General features: G+C 48.9%; 1 non-coding gene across 1 annotated transcript; it reads left to right on the top strand.

Annotated features, from left to right (window-relative positions):
* The first annotated feature begins 67 nt into the window (after positions 1–67).
* On the top strand, positions 68–139 carry TRNAA-UGC. The gene has a single exon. It is a non-coding gene; the product is annotated as a tRNA-Ala (tRNA).
* Positions 140–21,088: the final 20,949 nt, after the last annotated feature.

The following is a 21,088-nucleotide window of genomic DNA, read 5'->3' as shown; positions in this document are numbered from 1 at the left end:
AGGCCACTAGGTGCTCTGGAAACAGGAGGGCTCCGAGTGTAACCTCTAGTACATATACCCCCCATCTGGGGATGTAGCTCAGTGATAGAGCACATGCTTTGCATGTATGAGGTCCTGGGTTCAATCCCCAGCATCTCCAGCTTCATTTTACCCTGCTGCTTTGTTCATGCCCAAAGGGGATGTGGCCCTGCAGGAATTTCACTCCTGCTCAGTGAGGGGCAAGTGCCAATTGCATGGAAGGTCTGGGGGGGTTTCTGCTCCTAAGTCTCCTCTGTACATTTAAGATTCCCACCAGCTGTGCTGCTTGGGACAAGGGTAGATGAGAGAGGAGAATCCTCCAGCACTGGAGGGAAAGGTCCCATCTGCACAGACTGAGAGGCAAAGATTAGACTTATTTCTAGTCTGGGCCCAATCTTTTCTCCTGGTATAGCCCTTGTTCCAGCTCAGGTGGTAGCTGGGGGATGTCTCATGACTGCAGCCATGTTTGTTCAGTTCCACCCCCTTATACAGCTTTGGAATATTTTGTCTCTCTCCTGAGGAAAAGCCCCAGGTTTAAGATGGATTCCTGTACCAGGTGACATGGTCACATGTCCTGTGAGACCCCCAAGCCTTCATTATTCCTGGCCTGACTCACAGATGGTGCAGGACAGAGCCATCTCCAGTAAATTGTCCTGGTTAATGGGAGCCATCAAGATCCAAACCACTATTAATGGCCCACACTTTGCATCATTACAACAGGACCTCAGAGTTATAGTTCATATTTCTAGTTTCAGATCCAAGAATGATCGGTTCATACAAATAGGATGAACACACACAGTAGATTATAAGCTTTCTAATGATACCTTACAAGAGACCTTTTGCATGAAGCATTGTCCAGTCACTTTATATTCACACTCATTAGCATATTTTCATAAAATCCTATGGAGTGCAACGTCACAGCTGGGAAAGGGTTTTACTGCGGCGCCTGAGAGCAGTTGAGTTTCATGTTCAGGCTGTGGTATGAGTTCCTCCAGGTTTCTCGTAAGCACACAGGGACCTTGGCGGGTGCTCTCGATACAGGAATGGCCCAGATACGATAAAGTGATGGGGATTGCATTTTCCCCTTTTATTTCTGTATTTCCAATGATGTTTGTGATTTCGTTTTGCTTTGTATAACTGTGTTTTCTCCTGGATTTGATATTTAATGAAAAAAAGAATATGGTCTCAAGGCACCAGATGGAGGAGCAGGCTGGGGCTAGGACTGCTAAGAGAGCCAGAGTAGCAGGTTTTCTGTATAGTTTCCTGCCCTCATTTTTCTTGACTAGTTTCTCTTCTGCAAGAAATTTGCCTTTTTTTCCCCAACATGACCCTAGCTAGCTCAGTTTTAATCTGAGGGCCCAGGGTTCCAGTCCCTGGTCAAGCAAAGAAACACTTTCCCCCTGTGACATCCCCAAGGATTTTTAGAAGGACTCTCCTTGACTTTAGTTTTTCCTTTTCAGGACATGGCCTTTCCCAGGAAGGGCCCTTTACTGCCTGGGACTGAAGGTGCTACTGCCTCACCTGTCCACTGGCCTCACAGTCTGGAGGAAGAAAGGCCTCTGGGCCTGCAGCAAAGTGCCATGCGCTGACTTTTTCAGCAAATGCAGGGCTGGCCAGAGAGGCATGTTCCCACTGAGTCCTCCCTGACAGAAAAAATTGTCCCCACAGACAGGGGCGGCTCCAGGCCCCAGCACACCAAGCGCGTGCTTGGGACAGCAAGCCACTGGGGGCGCTCTGCCGGTCGCCGCGAGGGCGGCAGGCAGGCTGCCTTCAGCAGCCTGCCTGCGAAGGGTCCGCTGGTCCTGTGACTTCGGCGGACCTCCCGCAGGCTGCTGCCGAAGGCAACCTGCCTGCTGTGCTTGGGGTGGCAAAATGCCTAGAGCCGCCCCTGCCCACAGAGTCCTCCCTGCTGGAAGTCTACAGTAATCAACAGGTGCTCTGCTGGTCCCATGGTGTAAGGGCCAGCACTCAGGACTTTGAATCCTGCAGTCTGAGGTGAAGTCTCAGTGGAATCTGAGAACAATTCCTGTGCCACAAACCCTGCTGGGTCTTCCAACGCTCTGCCTTGCTTTCTCAAAGGCCATGAAAGCCACTACAAAAGGGTTTTTTTCTCCTGCTGATAATAGCTCACCTTAACTGATCACTCTCATTATAGTGTGTATGGCAACACTCAATTTTTCATGTTCTCTCTGTGTGTGTATATATATATATATATATATATATATATATCTTCCTGCTGTATTTTCCACTGCATGCATCCAATTAAGTTGGTTTTAGCCCAGGAAAGCTTATGCTCAAATAAATTTGTTAGTTTCTAAGGTGCCACAAGTACTCCTTGTTCTTTTTGCAGATAAATGAATGGAGGTTAAGTCCATGAATGGCTATTAGCCAGGATGGGTAAGGAATGGTGCCCCTAGCCTCTGTTTGTCAGAGGGTGCAGATGGATGGCAGGAGAGAGATGACTTGATCATTACTGTTAGGTTCACTCCATATGAGGCACCTGGCATTGGCTACTGTTGGCAGATAGGATGCAGGGTTGGATGGACCTTTGGTCTGACCCAGTATGGCCGTTCTTATGGTCTTATGAAGGGAGGGGCACAGTTATGGGACAGAGTTTCTGTAGTGTAGTGGTTATTACGTTTGCCTAACCCACAAAAGGTTCCTAGTTTAAAACCAGGCAGAAACATGCCGGCTTAATTTTCCCAGCTCCTACTGCCCTGTCCCTGCTGTTGTAGGAGCAGCAGTGATTTCTATACTCAGAAGGTCTGTTATACTTCCCCTGCTCCCACTTTTGTCTCCTCTCCCTCTCTGAATGCCTGTGAAGTGGCTTTTCCCCTCCCGCTCCCCCCTGGAATGCTTGTGGGATGAATGGGCTGGTTGAAGAGCAGAAGAGCTCCCAGGTAGACAAGGTGTCTGGGACTCTAATTAGGCAGCGATCACACACCCAGAGCATGGACACTGCCCAAGGTGGAGTGTGACCAACCAGATGCAGCCAAGTCATCTCTAGTCGCAGGCCATGAGGTGCAGGCCCTTAAAAGGGGAAGGGGCCCTGTGCTCAGGAGAGCACTCACAAGCTTGTACCTCCAGTGAATGCCCTTTGTCCGGACCACCTGGCCAGTGGTTCTCTGCGTTGTATTTCATTGTGCCTCAGGAAAAATTACCTTCATCACACCATCCATAGCTGCGCTGTGGGACACTTACCTTGCAGAATCCTGACATCTCCAGTGCTGTGCCTGTCCTGGGCATGAGTGTGTGACACCCTGCCCCGCTTCTTTTGAGCTTACCTATCAATATAATAAATGTGCTGCTTTCTGCCAAACTCTGGTGGGTCATTAGTGCTCCCTACGCTGACTAGCTGGCCCAATTTCGGGTAACACCTGCGATAACGCCAACCCCAGCATGACAGAGGGTAGTGAAATGAGCTGAGAAAAAGCCTTGGCATCAGCAGGGTAAAGCTAGAGGATCTGGGCCAGGCACCTTTTGAAGCCTTGTGGCTTGGTCTCCTCTGCCCTTGGAGATTGGCCTATGGCGGCCGGCTCTTCTGTGTGACTTGCCAAAGGAGGGAGTGAGGCAGGAATGGGGCAAAGGAGGAAAGTCGAGCTGAGGAAGGCAGGGCAGAAGCTAAGCGCCTCAGTGCAGATAAGTGGGGTTAGTAGAGCACCACCAGTCGTTCTGCAAAGCCTGGGGAGGTGCGGTTGGCTGCTGGGAGGTAGAATCCTGTGCCTGCGTCTTGGCTTCCCAGGGATGGCTACTTGCAGCCCAGGAGAAGAAGGATGGTTCTGGGTGAAAGGAAGACAAGCAAAGCTCTGGGAGGAAATTTGGGTGCACGGTGCTGGCTCTGCGCTGGGGGAGGGGGTTGGGGTGCAGGAGGGTGGCGCTACCCCGGGCAGTGCAGTTCCCAAATTGACGCGTAAACACAACCCTCTGGCAGCAGCTCCTAGGTGGGCAGGGCCAGGGGATCTCCGTGTGCCACTGCCTGCAGGCGCTGCCCCCAGAGCTCCAATTGGCTGCAGTTCCTGGCCAATGGGAGCTGCAGAGTTGGTACTCGGGGCAGGGGCAGCGCATGGAGACACTCCCCCCACCCCAGGGGATGCTGGGACATGCCGGACATTTCTGGGAGTGGCACGGAGGGACAGACGCAGAGTGGGCAGGGAGCCACCTTAGTGCTGCTGGCACATCTCTGCACACCCATGGGGGGAGGGGAGCAGAGGGCCTGGGGTAGGGGCAGTGCGCAGAGCTGCCTCCTCCCGGGTCTATTACAGGAGTGGGTGGGTGGGTCTTTTGGCCTGCAAGGTGCAGCAGGTCGGACTAGATGATCACACTGGTCCCTTCTGACCTTAAAGCCTCTGAGTCTAAAAGGGAGAGGGAAGTAAAGGGAAAAAAATAAAAAATAAACCAAATATTGTAATAACCAGGATGACTCCACCTGCTCATTGTATAGTCCTGCCCCTTTCTTCCTCCACTGGGTGTTTAATGACCTGCAGGACATTGATTCTCTCATTTCCATTGCTAAACTGATACAATGTGACTGAAATTAAACCAATTCCCAGCAGAGAAAACATCACATCACTGCATTGGCTGGGAATTGAACCCACATCAGCTACTTGGAAGGCAACTATGCTCACCACTATACCACCAATGCAACTGAGAAAAAGCACCACTTATGCTTGCCCAATGAGGCTAGACCAGAATTGAGGCGTTTTACTGCCTGCTAAAATGTACTGGAGTCTCCTCACTAAAAAAAACAAACTACCTCTATCTTCACCTGGGTTTGAACCATCACCCTCTCAATTAGGTCACCAAAGTGGTTAATCACAGACACAGGTAACCACCCTACTTCCCAAGCTTGTCTATGAAGCACCTACAGGGGCACACCTGGCTAGTGAGGGAGGCGCACTGCTGGGGTTATGAATTCAGGCCTCACCCAAAGCATCGGTTTTCAGTAGCCATGGAGCTTCCCCCACTCACTTTGTCTAATTCACATGGGAAGCGCCCTACAAGGGTGATGAGAGCAAATTCTAAACTCTGAAATGCGGAGGTGGCCCATAGATTGGGATAAGGGGTTTGAAGAGAAAAAGCTCTAAGGATATAAAACCAGACAGTCTCCAGGAGCAGGTACGGTACAACGTCTCAACAGGGAGCCATTTGGGGGAGGGGGTTTCACGTCCTCTGTTAAATGTCCTGAGAGGTATTTTAAGATGAAGATAACACCATGGCTAACAGTTGACTGGCACGTCCTGGGTTAAAGGAAGGAAGGGACTTGGGTTAATAGTCAGAAGATTTGTGTTACCGTCACTGTCTGACCCCCCCCTTCAGTGCAGAGGTTTGTACTTTGTTGGGTGGAACGCACAGACTCCTGGAGAGCAGGGGCAGCTGTTTCCATGGCAGAGAGCCTGGCCCTTAGGAGACTTTCTTGACTTGCTGTTTTGAAGCAATTCAATAAAATAACGGTGGAGCTACAATGTCCAGTCCAAAATTTCAGCCCCCCCAATGCAAAAATGCTATTTTAGGATCTAAACAGGAGGCTTCCGGCGCTAGGACACCTGACCAGAGAGCACAGTGGGGGGTGTAAGAACTGCTGACTCTGAGGGTCCTGGGCTAAATCCACTTGCAGGTGGAAGTGTTTTGATTTATTTGATGGATAATGAGCACCAGCTACCAGGGGAGAAGCCCTGCCAACCAGCTGCCACTCCAGCTGCTGCCCTGGGGGGGGGGGAGCCCCAGGGGGCCTGCTGCAGCTCCGGCCACCCCAGGAGTGCTGCCGGGGGCCACCGAGCTGCAGCTGCTCCTGCTGCCCATGGAACCACAGGAGGGAGATGATTTTTTGACAGTGACGGACGCCTCGTCCTAAAGGCCTTTGTCTGCCCCCTTCTAGTGACTGTTTGGTACAGGAATGCAGCCCCCACTCCTGGGTCTCTCCTGGGGAAATAATGTTTCTGTGCAAAACACCAAAGCTTTTGACAGAAAGGAAGAAAAGGAAATGGCCACACGATGGGACTAGGACATAAGGAATGAAACACAAGATGCTTCTCCCATGTGCATTGACTTTGAACCTTGTTGTTTGCGGTGGTGTTGTATCCATGTTGGTCCCAGGACATGAGACACAAGGGGGAGGAGGTCACATAATATCTTCTAAAGGACCAAGGAAGGGAGTATTATTTACTCCTTCTCATAACACAAGAACTAGGAGGGGTCACCACATGAAATGAATAAGCTGCAGGTTTGAAATGAACACACTTCCCTCAAGCTGCTGGCAATGCTTCTACTAACGCAGCCCAATCTGCTGTTAGCCTTCTTGGCAACAGGGGTACTGTTGACTCATATCCAGCTTCTCATCCACTGTAATCCTCAGGTCCTTTTCTGAAGAACTGCTGCTTAGCCAGTCGGTCCCCAGGCTGTAGCAGTGCAGGGGATTCTTCCTTCCTAAGTGCAGGACTCTGCACTTCTCCTTGTTGAACCTTCTCAGATTTCTTTTGGCCCAATCTGCCAATTTGTCTAGGTCACTCTGGACCCAAACCCTACCCTCCAGCGCTTGGATTCTTAACATGCTTTCACAGAGTGAAGAGCACATGTTCCATGATTTCATATGGCAGAGTTTTATGCTATAGGGAGCTTTCCCTGTGTGAATTTGACAGGTGAATCAACATAGAGACATATTGTGACCCTTCTCAGGGAGCTGAGGGCTGAGAGTTTCCTTGTTGCCACCTTCCACTAGGAAGACGGAGTTTTGCATTTGGCAGCTGGATGTTAGTGACCAAACTCACCCAGCCCGTCAGGCACTCAAAGACCCTCCTCTGAGCTACAGCAGCCACCCTAACCCCTGAGTTCCTTCAATGTGTCCCCCTCTGGGGTCCAGCCCGGATCACCAGATACTCAGAGAAATCCCAGATTCTTTCTGCCCAAAGCAATGGTAGATCCCAGGTTACTAGTTTTACTGTGGACCACTGCTACTGTATCTCACACCGCACTTGTGTATAGTTATCAAACAAGCAGAAATTTATTTAACAACCGATAGAGATTTAAACAAACGTGAGTGATGGAAACCAACTGTTACCAACTAAATAAAATCAGAAAATGCAACCTACACTTAATAGTTACCTTTCCTAAGTAGATTCTCACCTCACACTTTAGTCAATTTCACTGATTCCTAGTCCCTAGTATCAGAGGGGTAGCCGTGTTAGTCTGGTTCTGTAGAAGCAGCAAAGAATCCTGTGGCACCTTATAGACTAACAGATGTTTTGCAGCATGAGCTTTCGTGGGTGAATACCCACTTCTGCTTGCATCCGAAGAAGTGGGTATTCACCCATGAAAGCTCATGCTGCAAAACATCTGTTAGTCTATAAGGTGCCACAGGATTCTTTGCTGCTTCTAGTCCCTAGGACCACAGCCCTGCCTTTCATGAAGTGCCACTGGTCATTAGGAATCTCCTTGGTGAATGGACCCAGAGTGTTTTTCTCCACCCTGTTAGGAACTGAATCAGTCTTTTGTCTTTATTCACAGAAAGGATGATCTCCTCAGTCTCATATTGTCCTTGTCATGTCCACAGGGTTTCGATGTCTATAATTTGTCTTTGATGGTTTTCCATTGGCTTTTCTGGGTTGGTGCAAAGGCTGACAATGGAGCAATACATCACATAACTGGCTAGCAAGGGACAGGTGCCAATTCCCTCCCACTGGAATGGGCCGTCCCCACCAAGAGCTATGGTTGGGGTGACTCACTTTCACAACAATACCATATGGGCATAATTTTCCATGTACTTACATTACCCCTTAACTATGACTCGGACACACCTCTCGCAGTGATTAGGAGTATCAATAATTTACAAGCTTTCAGTAGAGATCTCACTGCTATGCTTCCTGGATAAATATCATAAAAGCAGTGTAGTAGGTGTGGGGAGTTTGTCAGGTCTGAGACAGGAGTTGCTTGTGAAGACCTGTGACCCCCTTTGCCAATTGGCACCAATGAGCTTTTGTCACAGATGCACTGAGCTATACAGTCACATCCTGATAGAACAGAAAGGCCAGCACAAAAACAGAGAGAGGAACAATAAGATACTAAGATGACAATGGCTGGAACTCTCCATTTCTCTCAGTCTTTGCATTCATGGGCACTAAGAGCTGTAGCTACAGTTGAGGAACCAGGTGAGCGGACAGCTGGCTCAGCCCTCCATACGAGTAACTTTCTCACATATAGGGAGATGGGTCAAATTTGGAATTGATGTTAAGGCTGTGTCTACACTTCAAACACTGGAAATATTCTTCTGACAACCTAACACTGTCTACACTGGGGCTCAGGTCACATTAACTACTTCTCTCAGTGGAGAGGACTTTTCACACCCCTGACAGATGTGCTCTGCCAACACAGCTTTTCAACATCGACCAGCCTTTAGCTGGCTTATTGACCTGAAAGGCAATGGATTTCAGTCTTTCTTTATATTGATGGTTGATGAGTGCAGCTGTCCTACCTGCTGGACACATCCTGTGACAGATGTCAGGCCTTTCCTTTGCAAATTAGAGAAGTGGGGAAGACAGTGACCCTTACAGTCTAAGTTGGTAAAAATTTATACAACTTATCACCTCGAGTAGCTTTCCTTTGAATAGAAATTGACTTAGAAACTAAACAAAATAAATTCTATTTGAAAACACAAAATATTAAAATCTATACTGGGCCAATATTCTCTTATACACACTTTCTCACACACATTCTCCCACCCCAACCTTTTTGACCAGAACTCCTTACACTACAGGGGGTAAATTAAATCAAATTAACTTTTCAAGATTAGCCATCATTTCCTGTATGACTAACAAAACAAAACAAAAAAAGACAACTTTCAGTTTTCCAAAATACTTCAGATTATCACACATTTAGTCTCTTCTTCTTTAACTAATAACTTCACCAATAATCTCATTTTAATAGGTAACAAAACATATTCAAAGATCACAAATTCTTATCATATATGTTAGTTTTCTTTTAATGCCCATTGCCAACAACTGAACCTTGGCTCAAGCTGTGGTTTGTCCCAACCACTTCTGTGAGTTCAGATATCTCAGGATCTTCTGCAGTATGTGTTGGTGGAAGGGATCTCCTATGAGGGAATCTTTGCATCATGAGGAAAATGCCTCTCGTGTCACACTTTTAATCTTTCAAAGTGAGAGAAGATAGAGGAGAAGTGATGTAAATGCATAAAACACAAGAGAGAACTGTCTGGTCTGCACTAAAGACATTTATTGGTTAACTATATTACTCCGATGTGTGACAATCCACACCACTGAGCAATGTAGTTACACAGCCCTAACCCCCTGTGTAGATAGCTATACATCAGCAGCAGAACTTCTCCTGCCAAAAGAGCCACTGCCGCTTGCGAGGGTTGGACTAATCAAGTCCGATGGGAGAAATCTCTCCCATTGGCTGAAAGCGTCTGTAATAGCAGCGCTACAGCAGCGCAGCTACATTGGTGCAGCTGCACCAACATCAGCTTTATTGTGTAGCCATAGCATCAGACACAAAACCATAGAATCAGAACTCAACATGCGAGTATCCAGAAGTCTGAAATTGGAGCCTGATACATTCATTGCCTCATTGGTTACTATCATTTCTACAGCCTTGAAGTCCTTGTTACCCAATCAGGCAGCCAGTTTGGGATCCACGGGGAAGGAATGTCCTTTGAAGCGCTCTCTTTGGATCCAAATGGTGAAGGATGATTGTTCTCAATGTAACCTGGCATCCTTTGGAACTGTAATCAGTGACACTGAACTAGGAAATGGAGTTGTACAAACAATTTTCCTTGGGTCATTGGTCACCATAGCTTCCTTTACTGGGGTGGAAACCAAGAACTGGGTGTGGACTCTTTCAGCCACAGCTCTTTCCAAATCCTTGGCCTTGGGTAGGGTAAATTTACACTTCTCCGAAGTAGAATCCTTTACAAAACCACTCCAAATCTCAGCAGTGTTAGTGAGGCTTACCAAAACATGGAGGCTTACCAAAACATGCCAAGCTTTTCTTTAATTTGGTGGCACAGTTCCAGGCAAGGGACTGGATAAAGGGCTGGATCACAATCTTCATTAGTGACCAGAGCTGGAGTTTCTATTCAAAAATAGTTATTTTTCTGCAGCTATTAGATTTCCAAAACTGATTTGATTCGATATACATTTTTAGCACCTACAAAGGATAAATTCAACAAAACTCCACTTCTATTTCCTCAACATCTGCATCATGAAGGGCAGCATCTCCGATACAATAAGATTAGCTAGGAAAGAACTTCTGTAGGGCCTGGGTTACAAAGGCTTTGGAATCAACTACATGGGCATTGTGCCTAGTTCAAAAATCACTTAGCATGGAATTTTCTCCCCAGATCATCTGGGACAATATTGACTTAAACAATTGAACTACACAGTGATCATATGCACTTCCTTCAGTTAGCTGGGGTTTCGCTATTGTTCACCATTTCTGAGTAGAGATTTTAAATCACTGCTGTTTCTTTGTTAGCCTGTCCAGTAAATTGAGAGTTCTCTAATGCTGACAGAACTGCACCTCAACCTTCTCCATGACATCATGCAGGGATGGGGAAAAGCAAAGCTGAAGTGAGAAATGATGACTTTAGCAAATAGTCATTTGTCTTAAATTCTCCAATAAATCTGAGCTACATCCTATCAAACTGAACTAATATCCAACTGAGTGACCAAACAGCCTTCAGGAAAGATAGAAACCCACATCACAGAGAGACAGAATACATGGCAATGGAAGTGTGAAGTGAAATTCCAGAGCAGGTTACATCTGATTATTCAGAATCAGGACAAGAGATTCTCCCATCACATTCTCCTCTGATCCATTCAAACATACTTCACTCAGCACTGTCTCAATAGCCAGTTATGTTATTTACAAAATTTTTAGTATCCGAGCATTGCCATAATGGGGGACAAAACCACTCACCTTGCCAGAAGTGGCTTTACCAATAGATGGAACCTGGGATTTAAACTCCCAATGAGCACACTGTGTTTGGGATCCATTTGAATTCCCCTTCCAGGTCTTTGCCACTTTCATCTCCAGTCAGAGTGACTCTGATATAAGATTAAAGAAGTCAAAGCATCATCTCCAAGCGTAGCAGCTGAGAACTCTTCCTCACAGGACACTTTGAGAAGTGGATGGATAGAATGGGATGATGATAACCTCTGCATGGCTCAGACAAAAGGTAACAGTTCTGCAGTGATGGGGAAGGAGGGAATCTCTGCATCTCCCCATCTCCTTCCAGTGTCACAGAGGCTGAAATTACACTTTTTTTCCAGCCCCTGCTCCTCTTCATTTAACTATAATTTGAAAAATTCCCATTATATCTGCTCTTCAGCACAACCCAGAGCAACGTGAGAACAACTGGCAATGATACAATCTGTATCACTGGTGACTGACAATAACTTTGAAATAGGAAGAATAGTATAAATGTGATGCTCTCTGGTTCCTGATAGGAAGGGCACACTCGAATTACTCATGGGATAATGGAGTTGATAGAAAGGACAAATGGGTCCACCTCAAAATAGGGAAAACTGAAAAAGGCAAAAATGGGCCCCTCATCTGGTCAAACTGAGGGATAACCATGCTGCAAACAGTTCAAACAGCTTTAAAAGTTACTATGTGGGAATCAGGAAAATTATTAGAGAAAAAAAAAGTATTGATAGCCCTAGAGGTGTTTATGTTGTTGATCTCCCTTGCAGATTCTCTGATGACTAACATGGGCTAAGTGCCCACAGAAGGTTTTCCCGCACTCACTGCATTTATAGGGTCTCCACCAGTGTGGATTCTCTGATGCCTAATAAGGTCTGAGCTGGTAATAAAGGTTTTCCCACACTCACTGCATTCAGAGGGCCTCTCCCCTGTGTGGATTCTCTGATGTTGATAAAGGACTGAGCTGCGATTGAAGGTTTTCCCACACTCACGGCATTCATAGGGCCTCTCCCCTGTGTGGATTCTCTGATGTTGATAAAGGCCTGAGTTGCTAGTGAAGCATTTTCCACACTCACTGCATTCATAGGGCCTCTCCCCTGTGTGGATTCTCTGATGGGTCAGCAGGATTGAGCTGGTAGTGTAGCGTTTTCCACACTCACGGCGTTCATAGGGCGTCTCCCCGGTGTGGAATCTCTGATGCCTAAGCAGGAATGAGCTGCAACGCCAGTTTTTCCCACACTCACTGCATTCTGAGGGCTCCTCACCTGTGTGGATTCTCTGATGGGTAAGAAGGTTTGAGCTGCAATTGAAGGTTTTCCCACACTCACTGCATTCATAGGGCCTCTGCCCTGTGTGGATTCTCTGATGTTTAGTAAGGCCTGAGCTGCTAGTGAAGCATTTTCCACACTCACGGCATTCATAGGGCCTCTCCCCTGTGTGGATTCTCTGATGGGTAAGAAGGTTTGAGCTGCTAGTGAAGCATTTTCCACACTCACGGCATTCATAGGGCCTCTCCCCTGTGTGGATTCTCTGATGGGTAAGAAGGATTGAGCTGCAACTGAAGGTTTTCCCACAGTCACTGCATTCATAGGGCCTCTCCCCTGTGTGGATTCTCTGATGGGTAAGAAGGTTTGAGCTGCAATTGAAGGTTTTCCCACACTCACTGCATTCATAGGGCCTCTGCCCTGTGTGGATTCTCTGATGTTTAGTAAGGTCTGAGCTGCTAGTGAAGCATTTTCCACACTCACGGCATTCATAGGGCCTCTCCCCTGTGTGGATTCTCTGATGGGTAAGAAGGATTGAGCTGCAACTGAAGGTTTTCCCACAGTCACTGCATTCATAGGGCCTCTCCCCTGTGTGGATTCTCTGATGTTTAGAAAGGCTTGAACTGCTAGTGAAGCTTTTCCCACACTCACTGCATTCATAGGGTCTCTTCCCTGTGTGGATTCCCTGATGCCTAATAAGGTGTGAATTTTGACTGAAGGTTTTCCCGCACTCACTGCATTCATAGGGCCTCTCCCCTGTGTGGATTCTCTGATGTTGATAAAGGCCTGAGCTGCTAGTGAAGCATTTCCCACACTCACTGCATTCATAGAGCCTCTTCCCTGTGTGGATTCTGTGATGCTTTATAAGGATGGAGTAATCACATACGTTTTCCCCAAACTCACTGCATGTATTTTTTCTCTTTCTGCTGAGGATTTCCTGTTGTGTTGTGGTTTCCTTGAGGTCCTTCTGAGTTTCCTGACAGGAAATACATTTACCCACTTTCTCCCCTGGCTGGTTTCCCTGCTCTCCTTCTGGTCTGTGCTGAATGTCATGGGATTTTTCCTGCTCATGACTCCAGGACACATTCCTTTTCGATCTTTGCGATAATTCTCTGTGTTTATCCACTTGCTCAACATTTTCCTGCTGAGAATTCTGCTCCTCTTTCTCACATACCATTGCGTCACCTGCTGTGATAGAGACAGAAACCTCAAACAGGGATGGAAAGGGGAAGGCCAAACCAATACAAGTACTGGAGAGAGGTCAAATAAAAATCAGGAACTGAACTCCCCCAAGTTCTTCCCCAAACAGGAGAGAGGAGGGGATCAATTCAGGCTTCACATCCCATCCAAATTCACAGGGGGAAGGGAGGAAGCTACTTCCTGGTGTCTGCTAGGGTCTACAGGAAGCCATGAGCTATATTTACCCTAAGGATACGACCCCTGCTAGGGACAATATTGAACTGAGAGACCTTCCAAGGGCATTGTAGGGCATCCCAGATGTTTCCTTCAGGCACTTACAGATTCTGAGTTGGTTTAATATTTCCTCACCTGTGCAGGGAGCTCTCAGGATCTCTCTTTCCTCTGAACCCTGGAGGTCTGGGACCCATGGCTCTTCCCCTTGTTCCAGCTGGGAGATCACATCAGGTTGGGAAATTGGAAACCCTGCTCAGATGAAAGAAAACAAAGGAGGTCACTTGATTTCATAACTTTGTCATAAAAAACATTCTATTAATTTAACTTCAGTGCTTAGTGTGACGGGTGTGCCTGGGGCAGTCCACACTGAAAATGCCAGGGTCAGGGCAGGCTGAAAAAGGGAGAGCAGATGCTCCCAAAACTGGTGGTTAACACTGAAGTTAAACTCAACGACCAGTCACAAACTGTGCTTCTGATCCCACACACGGGTTATCGAGAAGCTGAAAAAAGAAATCACATGGCCCCCTTTATTGCATTCCAGTTCTCCAACTCCCAATCAGCACCTAGGTCCAGTACAGTGAGAGGTTATTTAAAAACTCTGCTCATATACAAAATGTTTTTCTGACCCCAAAAGGTCAGCCACATTACAAGATCACTATAGGTTTGGATCTTACCTAAAAGACCACACTGCCAGCCAATCCTTTAGCATGGAAAGACAAGACAGGACACGACACAAAAAGTTGTTAAATGGGAAAGCAGTGAGATGCATTCCAAAATCTATATATCAGGTTATTAGCAGTATTGTTGAGCTGCTGGCTTGAAAGTCCGTCTGGAACACATCCACAAGTTCGATGGGTCTTTCAGTCCTTTGTTCCAGGCTTCAATTTGTAGAGAAGTGGCTCCAGAGGTAGGAAGAGGGATTGAAGACAAAATGGAGATGATGCAGCTGCCCTTTATATTCCTTTTGCCATGTGGCTTGTACTACCTGTGTCCCAAACACAAGCTTCACAGCACAGGGCATGGAAAAGCCTCGGAAGTCTCAGCACACAGACATACCCCTGCATGTCTTGCTGACTCAATAGGTTTATGCCCTTGATCAGGGATGGGCAAATTACGGCCCACGGGCCACATCCAGCAGACAGGACCATCCTGCCCGGTCCCTGAGCTCCTGGCTGGGGAGGCTAGCCCCTCCCCCACAGCCACACCACCGTGCGGGCAGCGCTCCTGTGGGGCGGGGCTGTGCGCTCCTGCTGGGCAGTGTGTCTGGCTCTGCGTGGTGCACGTGGCTGCCAGACACGCTGCTCTGAGCAGCATGGTAAGGAGGTGGGGGCGTTGGATAAGGGGCAGGGAGTCCCAGGGGGCAGTCAGGGGACAGTTGGATGGGGCGGAGGTTCGGGGGGGACGGGGGCTGGATAGGTGTGGGAGTCCCAAGGGTCTGTCAGTGGGCAGGGGGGTGGATAGAGGTCAGGGCAGTCAAGGGACAGGTAGCAGCGGGGTTGGGTAGGGGGTGGGGTCCTGGATATGAACCCATATCCACACCCCACCCCTGACAGACCCTGGGACTCCCACGCCGAGCCAACCCCCCAGTTCTCCATCCCCGGCCCACCCGCCCAATCGGCCCCGGCGCCCTGTCCCCGGACTGCCCCCCAGGGCTCTCGGCCCCTTATCCACCCCCCTGGCCCCCTTACCACAGCCACACGGCCTGCTGCAGCTAGACACGGGGTCCCTCAGGAGCGCGCAGACCAGCCCCTTACCATGCCACTCAGAGCAGTAGGAGTCGCAGCCCCACCACTGCAGCACTGCCCAGGAGCGGTGGGCCAGAGCGCTGAGGGCGCGGCACGTTGAGGCTGCAGGGGGACAGGGGGGGCGAGGGGACAGCAGGGGAGAGATGGGGAGGGGAGGGGACGGGGGAGCCTCCCCGGCCGGGAGCTCAGGGGCCGGATGTGGCCTGCGGGCTGTAGTTTACCCACCCTGACTTACACGTTAGTTTGTAAAAGAACAGGAGTACTTGTGGCACCTTAGAGACTAACAAATTTATTTGTGGTTTATCTGCATTTCTTTTGTAAACAATTCTGACTTTTATGACTTGTTACCTGTAGTCACTTAAAATCTTTTTTTTTGGTAATTAACAATCTTGTTTTATTGTTTTATCCAACTAGCGTGTTTGGATTAAAGTGTGTTGGAAACTGCATTTGGGATGTAGCGGGGTGGACGTCCGCTCCTGCTCTGAAGGGTTAAAAACAGCCCTGGGAGGGGCTGTGGCTGGAGAAAGCAGCTTTAGGCTGGGCTGCTTGGGGGAAGTGGCTGCAGCTGGGGCCAGGCCCCAAACAGACTCAGCTGCCCTATAAAGGCAGAGAAGCCAGGGGCAGATAGAGTCTCTCTCTGTTTGTAGAGGGAGATGGGCCCGGCTGCAGGGAGCTGGACACAGGGTACCTGAGTGAAGCAGGACTGGGGAAAGGCAGAGGAGCTGGGGAGCTCCAGCCTGGAAAGCCCCAGGCCGCGGCCTAGCAGAAGGCAATAGGTACTGGGGGGTTGCAGAGGGCAGCCCAGCGGTAGGCAAAGGCAGCAGGTCCAAACCCTCCTTACCAGTGATGAGTGGCTGATCCTGCAGCCTGCCCCAGGGTGTGGGGCTAGACGATGACTGGCCTTATACTGAGCCGAGGTGGGAATAGTGGGTGGGAGTTCCCTGGGGAGGGGAGACCCCAAGACTGAGGGGTTACTGCCAGAGGGCAGCACCCCAGGTAAAAGGGGCACCAGATCCAGGGAGGGACATGGGGGGCCAGAGGACAGGCGTATCACCAGCCTGCAGAGGGTGCGCTGGAGCTGGAATGAGCTAATTCCCAGAAGTCTCCAGCAGGGGGTGCTGCAGGGATGAGTCCCCTCATCTACATGGGATAACAAGGCTGGTGCATGTCAGTTTCCACTGATGAAATGACAGACTTCATATGAGCTTGCCTTGTTCAGTGGTGTGCTGGACAGGGAAAGATGCATATTTCTGGGGAAGTCTGGGAACAGAGACTTTTCTGGGGTTTTCCTGTGCTGCACTGTAACTCATGAGTTGCTGACTAGCAGCACTAAATACTGTGTAGCTGGGAGCGAGTTACATGCTGAGACTGTGTGATAACTGCCCAGGAGTGGCTGCTCTCACAGTAAAACAGAGTAAAAGTCACCCCAGCTTGGGAAACTGAGGGGACACAGCTGTTCAACACTCCAGGTTGCACTGTAGTTACTGTCACAGACACTCAATTTCAAAGAGGCTCCTAAAACACAGAGAAAGTAAATCCATGTCCCAGAAATCCAAGACTCCAGAGAGAGGCAAGTCTCCTGCCACTGCTTCTTGCTGACGGAGAGGTCCAGAGACAATGAGAGAGTCCTGGAGAAGCTGGGAACAGGAAGCATGGGCTGGTGGGGTTCAATGGAGAAAGGGAACAGGAAGGGCAGGGATAGTACTGAATGCAGGATCTCAGCAGTACTAGATGTCAGGATAGCACATAGTGCAGCCCATTGGAAAACATAATCCCAACTAGACATATAAAATGATGAGGTGTAAATTAGCTGTTTCCACTCAAGAGAGATCTTGGAGTCATGGATAGTTCTCTGAAAACATCCACTCAATGCAGCAGCAGTCAAAAAGCGAATGGAACATTGGGAATCATTAAGCAAGGGATAGAAAAGACAGAAAATATCATATTGCCTGTATATAAATCTATGGTACGCCCACATCTCGAATACGGCTGTAGGAGCTGGATTTTATAATGTACTGGGAGAATTTAATGTACGATTTGATTTCATCCTGTCAGCCACCCTGTTTGAATAGCAGAAAGGAATGACAGACCAGAACAATCCTTCTGACTGATTATGGTCACCTTTTGTTTTAGGATAAGTTACACTGTCTACTATGGTTTCCTCTATGTATTACAAATTAGGCACTCTAGTTAAATCTACATGTCTTTGTTTTAAGGTTTAGTAAGTAAGAGACAGGATTCACTATTGTGTCTATGTTAAGTAGATTAGAGAAACATTGAAGGCAAGGTTTCATTTGCAATGCCTTTTGCTCGATATAAAACACTACTGTTTGTATTCGCAGTGGGTTTGTGTGAATGAGGATGTATGCATCAGGAAAAGAGAAGGTGTAAAGACCATTGTTATAGCCAGAGTCAAGGAAGAAGGAGTCAAGAGACTTAAAGGACATCAAAGAATCATCAATGTGCATCCATAACGAAGGGCAGATTGATGACCCTGAGGTCAAGGCTGGCACCCTGAGGACAATTGATTAAATCAGAACAAAGGTCAGGCTGACCCTCTTGGAGGTGCAGTGGAATGTTTACACCAGTTAAGAAGTAACCGATCACAAACAGATACAGCAAAATCCATAGAGTTCAACAAAGGAAAAAGCCTATAAGAACCAGGGTGCTTGGCCATGGGACTTTGGGTTCATCTTGCCACACTCCCGGAGCATTGGATTGCGACCACCACGAGCCCAGCCCCACACTCGTGCTCAATCTAACTGGCCATTAGATTGACTTGAGCTACCAGAGACGGGTAACTATGAACATCACGGGTGGAGTGACTAAAAGAGCAGATGCTAACTGTTGTATTCTCAATAAATGCTGTGTATTTACCTTCCTCTACAAAGATCCCATGTGCTTTGTAGGAGCATAACACTGCATGCAGATGTGGTGGCCCCATCTCAAAGAAGTTTACTTATGCAAACAGGAGATATTTGACACTGTGTGACACTTCTCCTGTGCTCTGTTCCCAAACTGTTCTGCAGCAGGGGAGGGTCTGTGGCAGTGTGTGGGTCACTGGCATATTGGGGTGATGCAGAGACAGGACAGAGCAGAGGTGGCATTGTGGGGCTGGCATGAACCTTTTCTCTTCATTTCCCCTTCCAAGGACTGAGGGGACGGGAATCCTTACCCAGCGAGGTCACATTCTCATAGTTCTCCTGCATGACGTCTCTGTAGAGGGCTCTCTGAGCAGGGTCCAGCAGAGCCCACTCTTCCCTGGAGAAATACACAGCCACCTCCTTGAAGGTCACTGGCCTCTGAAAGAGCAAGAGTCCAACACTCAGTACCTGCTGCCTCACTCACAGCCCCACTATTTGTGGGGGAGAGAAGTCAATCAAATGCAAGCTCTGGGTGGATCACAGTCAGAGTCCCACCTCCACCCCACTCAGAGCATCCTGGAAACACCAGGTTAAGGGGACGAATAGAGAGTCCCTTTTCTCTCCCAGCAGATCCATCACACTCCTACTAGCCACAGACGGATAAAGGAGATGGAGCCCCTAGCAGGGACCAGGGAGAGATCTCCGGTAGGAAGCCCAACACCCTCCTCATTGTGCAGAGCTGGATACGAAAGGAGGGGAATCTCCCCTAAACCTCACTAGTGGGTGTCCCCTTCATATCTCACAGCAGCCACTGGTTAGTCAGGTCAGGCTCCAGCACTGGGAGTCTGGTCAGTTTTCCTAGCCCCATGTAGGAGGGTTAGTTTCTGTTTCACAAATTAGGTTATTTCCACCTCCTAATCTCATGGGTCTGTTCCTAGAATCTGGGCCATTCATTAAACTCCCCCAGCAGGAATGTCACAAGCTGTCCTCCTCCCTTCCCCACCCTGTGCATTTCCTGCCCTGCTCCAAACCAGACTGTGCAAATCTTCCCATCTCCAGTGTATTTGCTGTCCCTCTCCCTCCTGCAGGAACCCACCAGCTACCCCCCGATAGTCCCTACCTGAACAGGCTCCTCTGCAGCCATTTCTCTCCCCTGTCCCATGGCAGGATGGGATGAGCTGGAGTGAAACAGGGACGTCATTCTGCAGCCTGGGAGGGTGAGAAGGGCAGTTGTGGGGGTTACAGAACAGGCTTTAGTTAATGTCACAGGATGATTCCCCCAGGCCCTTTCCCTGCAGACAGACATCCTAGATTCTGCCATCCTGGGAAAATGCTCAATCTCTGTATTACAGTGTAGACCTGGCCCCTCCTGCCAGGCTAAGCCCACAGAGAGATTTTTAACCTTCCTTCTCCCTCTCCCAATCTCATAACTAAGTCTCTGAACACAAGGCTAGAAAAGAGCAGAACCAAAGGAGTCACTGTGGGGATTCCTCGACACTGACCCCACGGCAGTCACACCCCAGCAGGGGGAATATGGAGTCAAGAACCAGCTTTTCCTCTGTCTGATCCTTTTCTTGTTCACTGGAAAGTGGTTCTGCCCAGGGATGCTGCAATACATGTGTCTGGGTGGACTAGAGACCTGGAAATCTCTCCCCACTCATTTCTCCCACTGCCCCTTTCAGTCTCTCCTCTGTCCTCTCTCCTGCCCCTCTGGCTGGGAAAGTCCCAGTCCTGGGGGCTTTGCTCTCCCATGGCTGGATTTGCTCCTGGCAATTGCTAATGGGAGGAGAGGCTGTTTGTGCAGAGTCACTTTCTTGCCAGTCCCCAGCACTTTCCCAGAGGACTTTCAGTTACCTGGAGTCTGTGGTAGAATTTGTATTAACAGGGCCCAGGGCTGCCCCAAGGGGCTAGGACCAGCTGGAGAAAGTCATCACCTGGGCCAGGCAGAGAAGCAGCTTTAGTTAAGGTCACATCCCAGCACAGAGCCCCTGCTGGGGGAGCAGCAGCTGCTAAGCCTGGTCTCCCAGATCACAATGGAGGCTGCAGCGTCTGACCCAGGAAGCTGAACCCCAATTTCCTGAGCAGAGAGGGACAGAGCGTTTGAGCAGCTTCCGTCCTTTAGCTCTCTGGGGAGAGCAGCTAATGAGAGCCCCTCCTCACAGGGAGAACTGCTGATCTCATTTGCCCCACTGTCCATCTGGAGTCACTCCCTGTCTTTCCATACAGTGACTCTGGATTAACAATGGTCTCAATGAAACCAGATTTTAGAATGAATGAGTCCAGAATGCTGTGGAAGAGACCACTGTGTGGCATTTCTAGCCCCCTTCCCACCTGCCGCACCCTCAAGATCTAGTATAAGGACTCGGGGGACAAATTTTCCCAATGGAACTGGAAGGTCCTGGAGTTTTCAAGATGTTTGATAAGTGGATAGAAAGTTATCATGGTGACTGGGCCTGGCTGGGGAATGCTGGGATGTGCTTGGAGTCAGGATTCTGGCACAAGCTGATCAGAGAGAAGGAGCATGGTTAGTAGCAGCCCCCAGAGCCTCCATCCAGGGCCCCCCAGACACCCCCAGTACCCAGAGCCCAGACCCCGCAGCCAGATATTCCCTGGGACCCAACCCCCAAAAACCCTGAACAGGACTCCAGATACCCTCAGCACCCCACTGGCCAGAGAACCCCACCAGACCATCACTGGCAGGCTGGGAATCCTAAAGGTTCCCCACCAAGAGCCCCCAACAACCAGGGACCACCCCAGGGGACCGCTCACTGGGAATTCAGTCCTCACTGCCTGCCCAGGATTCCCTACTGCCTGCCTAGGACCCCCACCTGTCCTCCAGCAGGACCTG

This window comes from Mauremys reevesii, linkage group 12, assembly GCF_016161935.1.
Source record: "Mauremys reevesii isolate NIE-2019 linkage group 12, ASM1616193v1, whole genome shotgun sequence".
NCBI classification, from domain to species: domain Eukaryota; kingdom Metazoa; phylum Chordata; order Testudines; family Geoemydidae; genus Mauremys; species Mauremys reevesii.
This window is presented reverse-complemented; position numbering and strand designations above follow the sequence as displayed.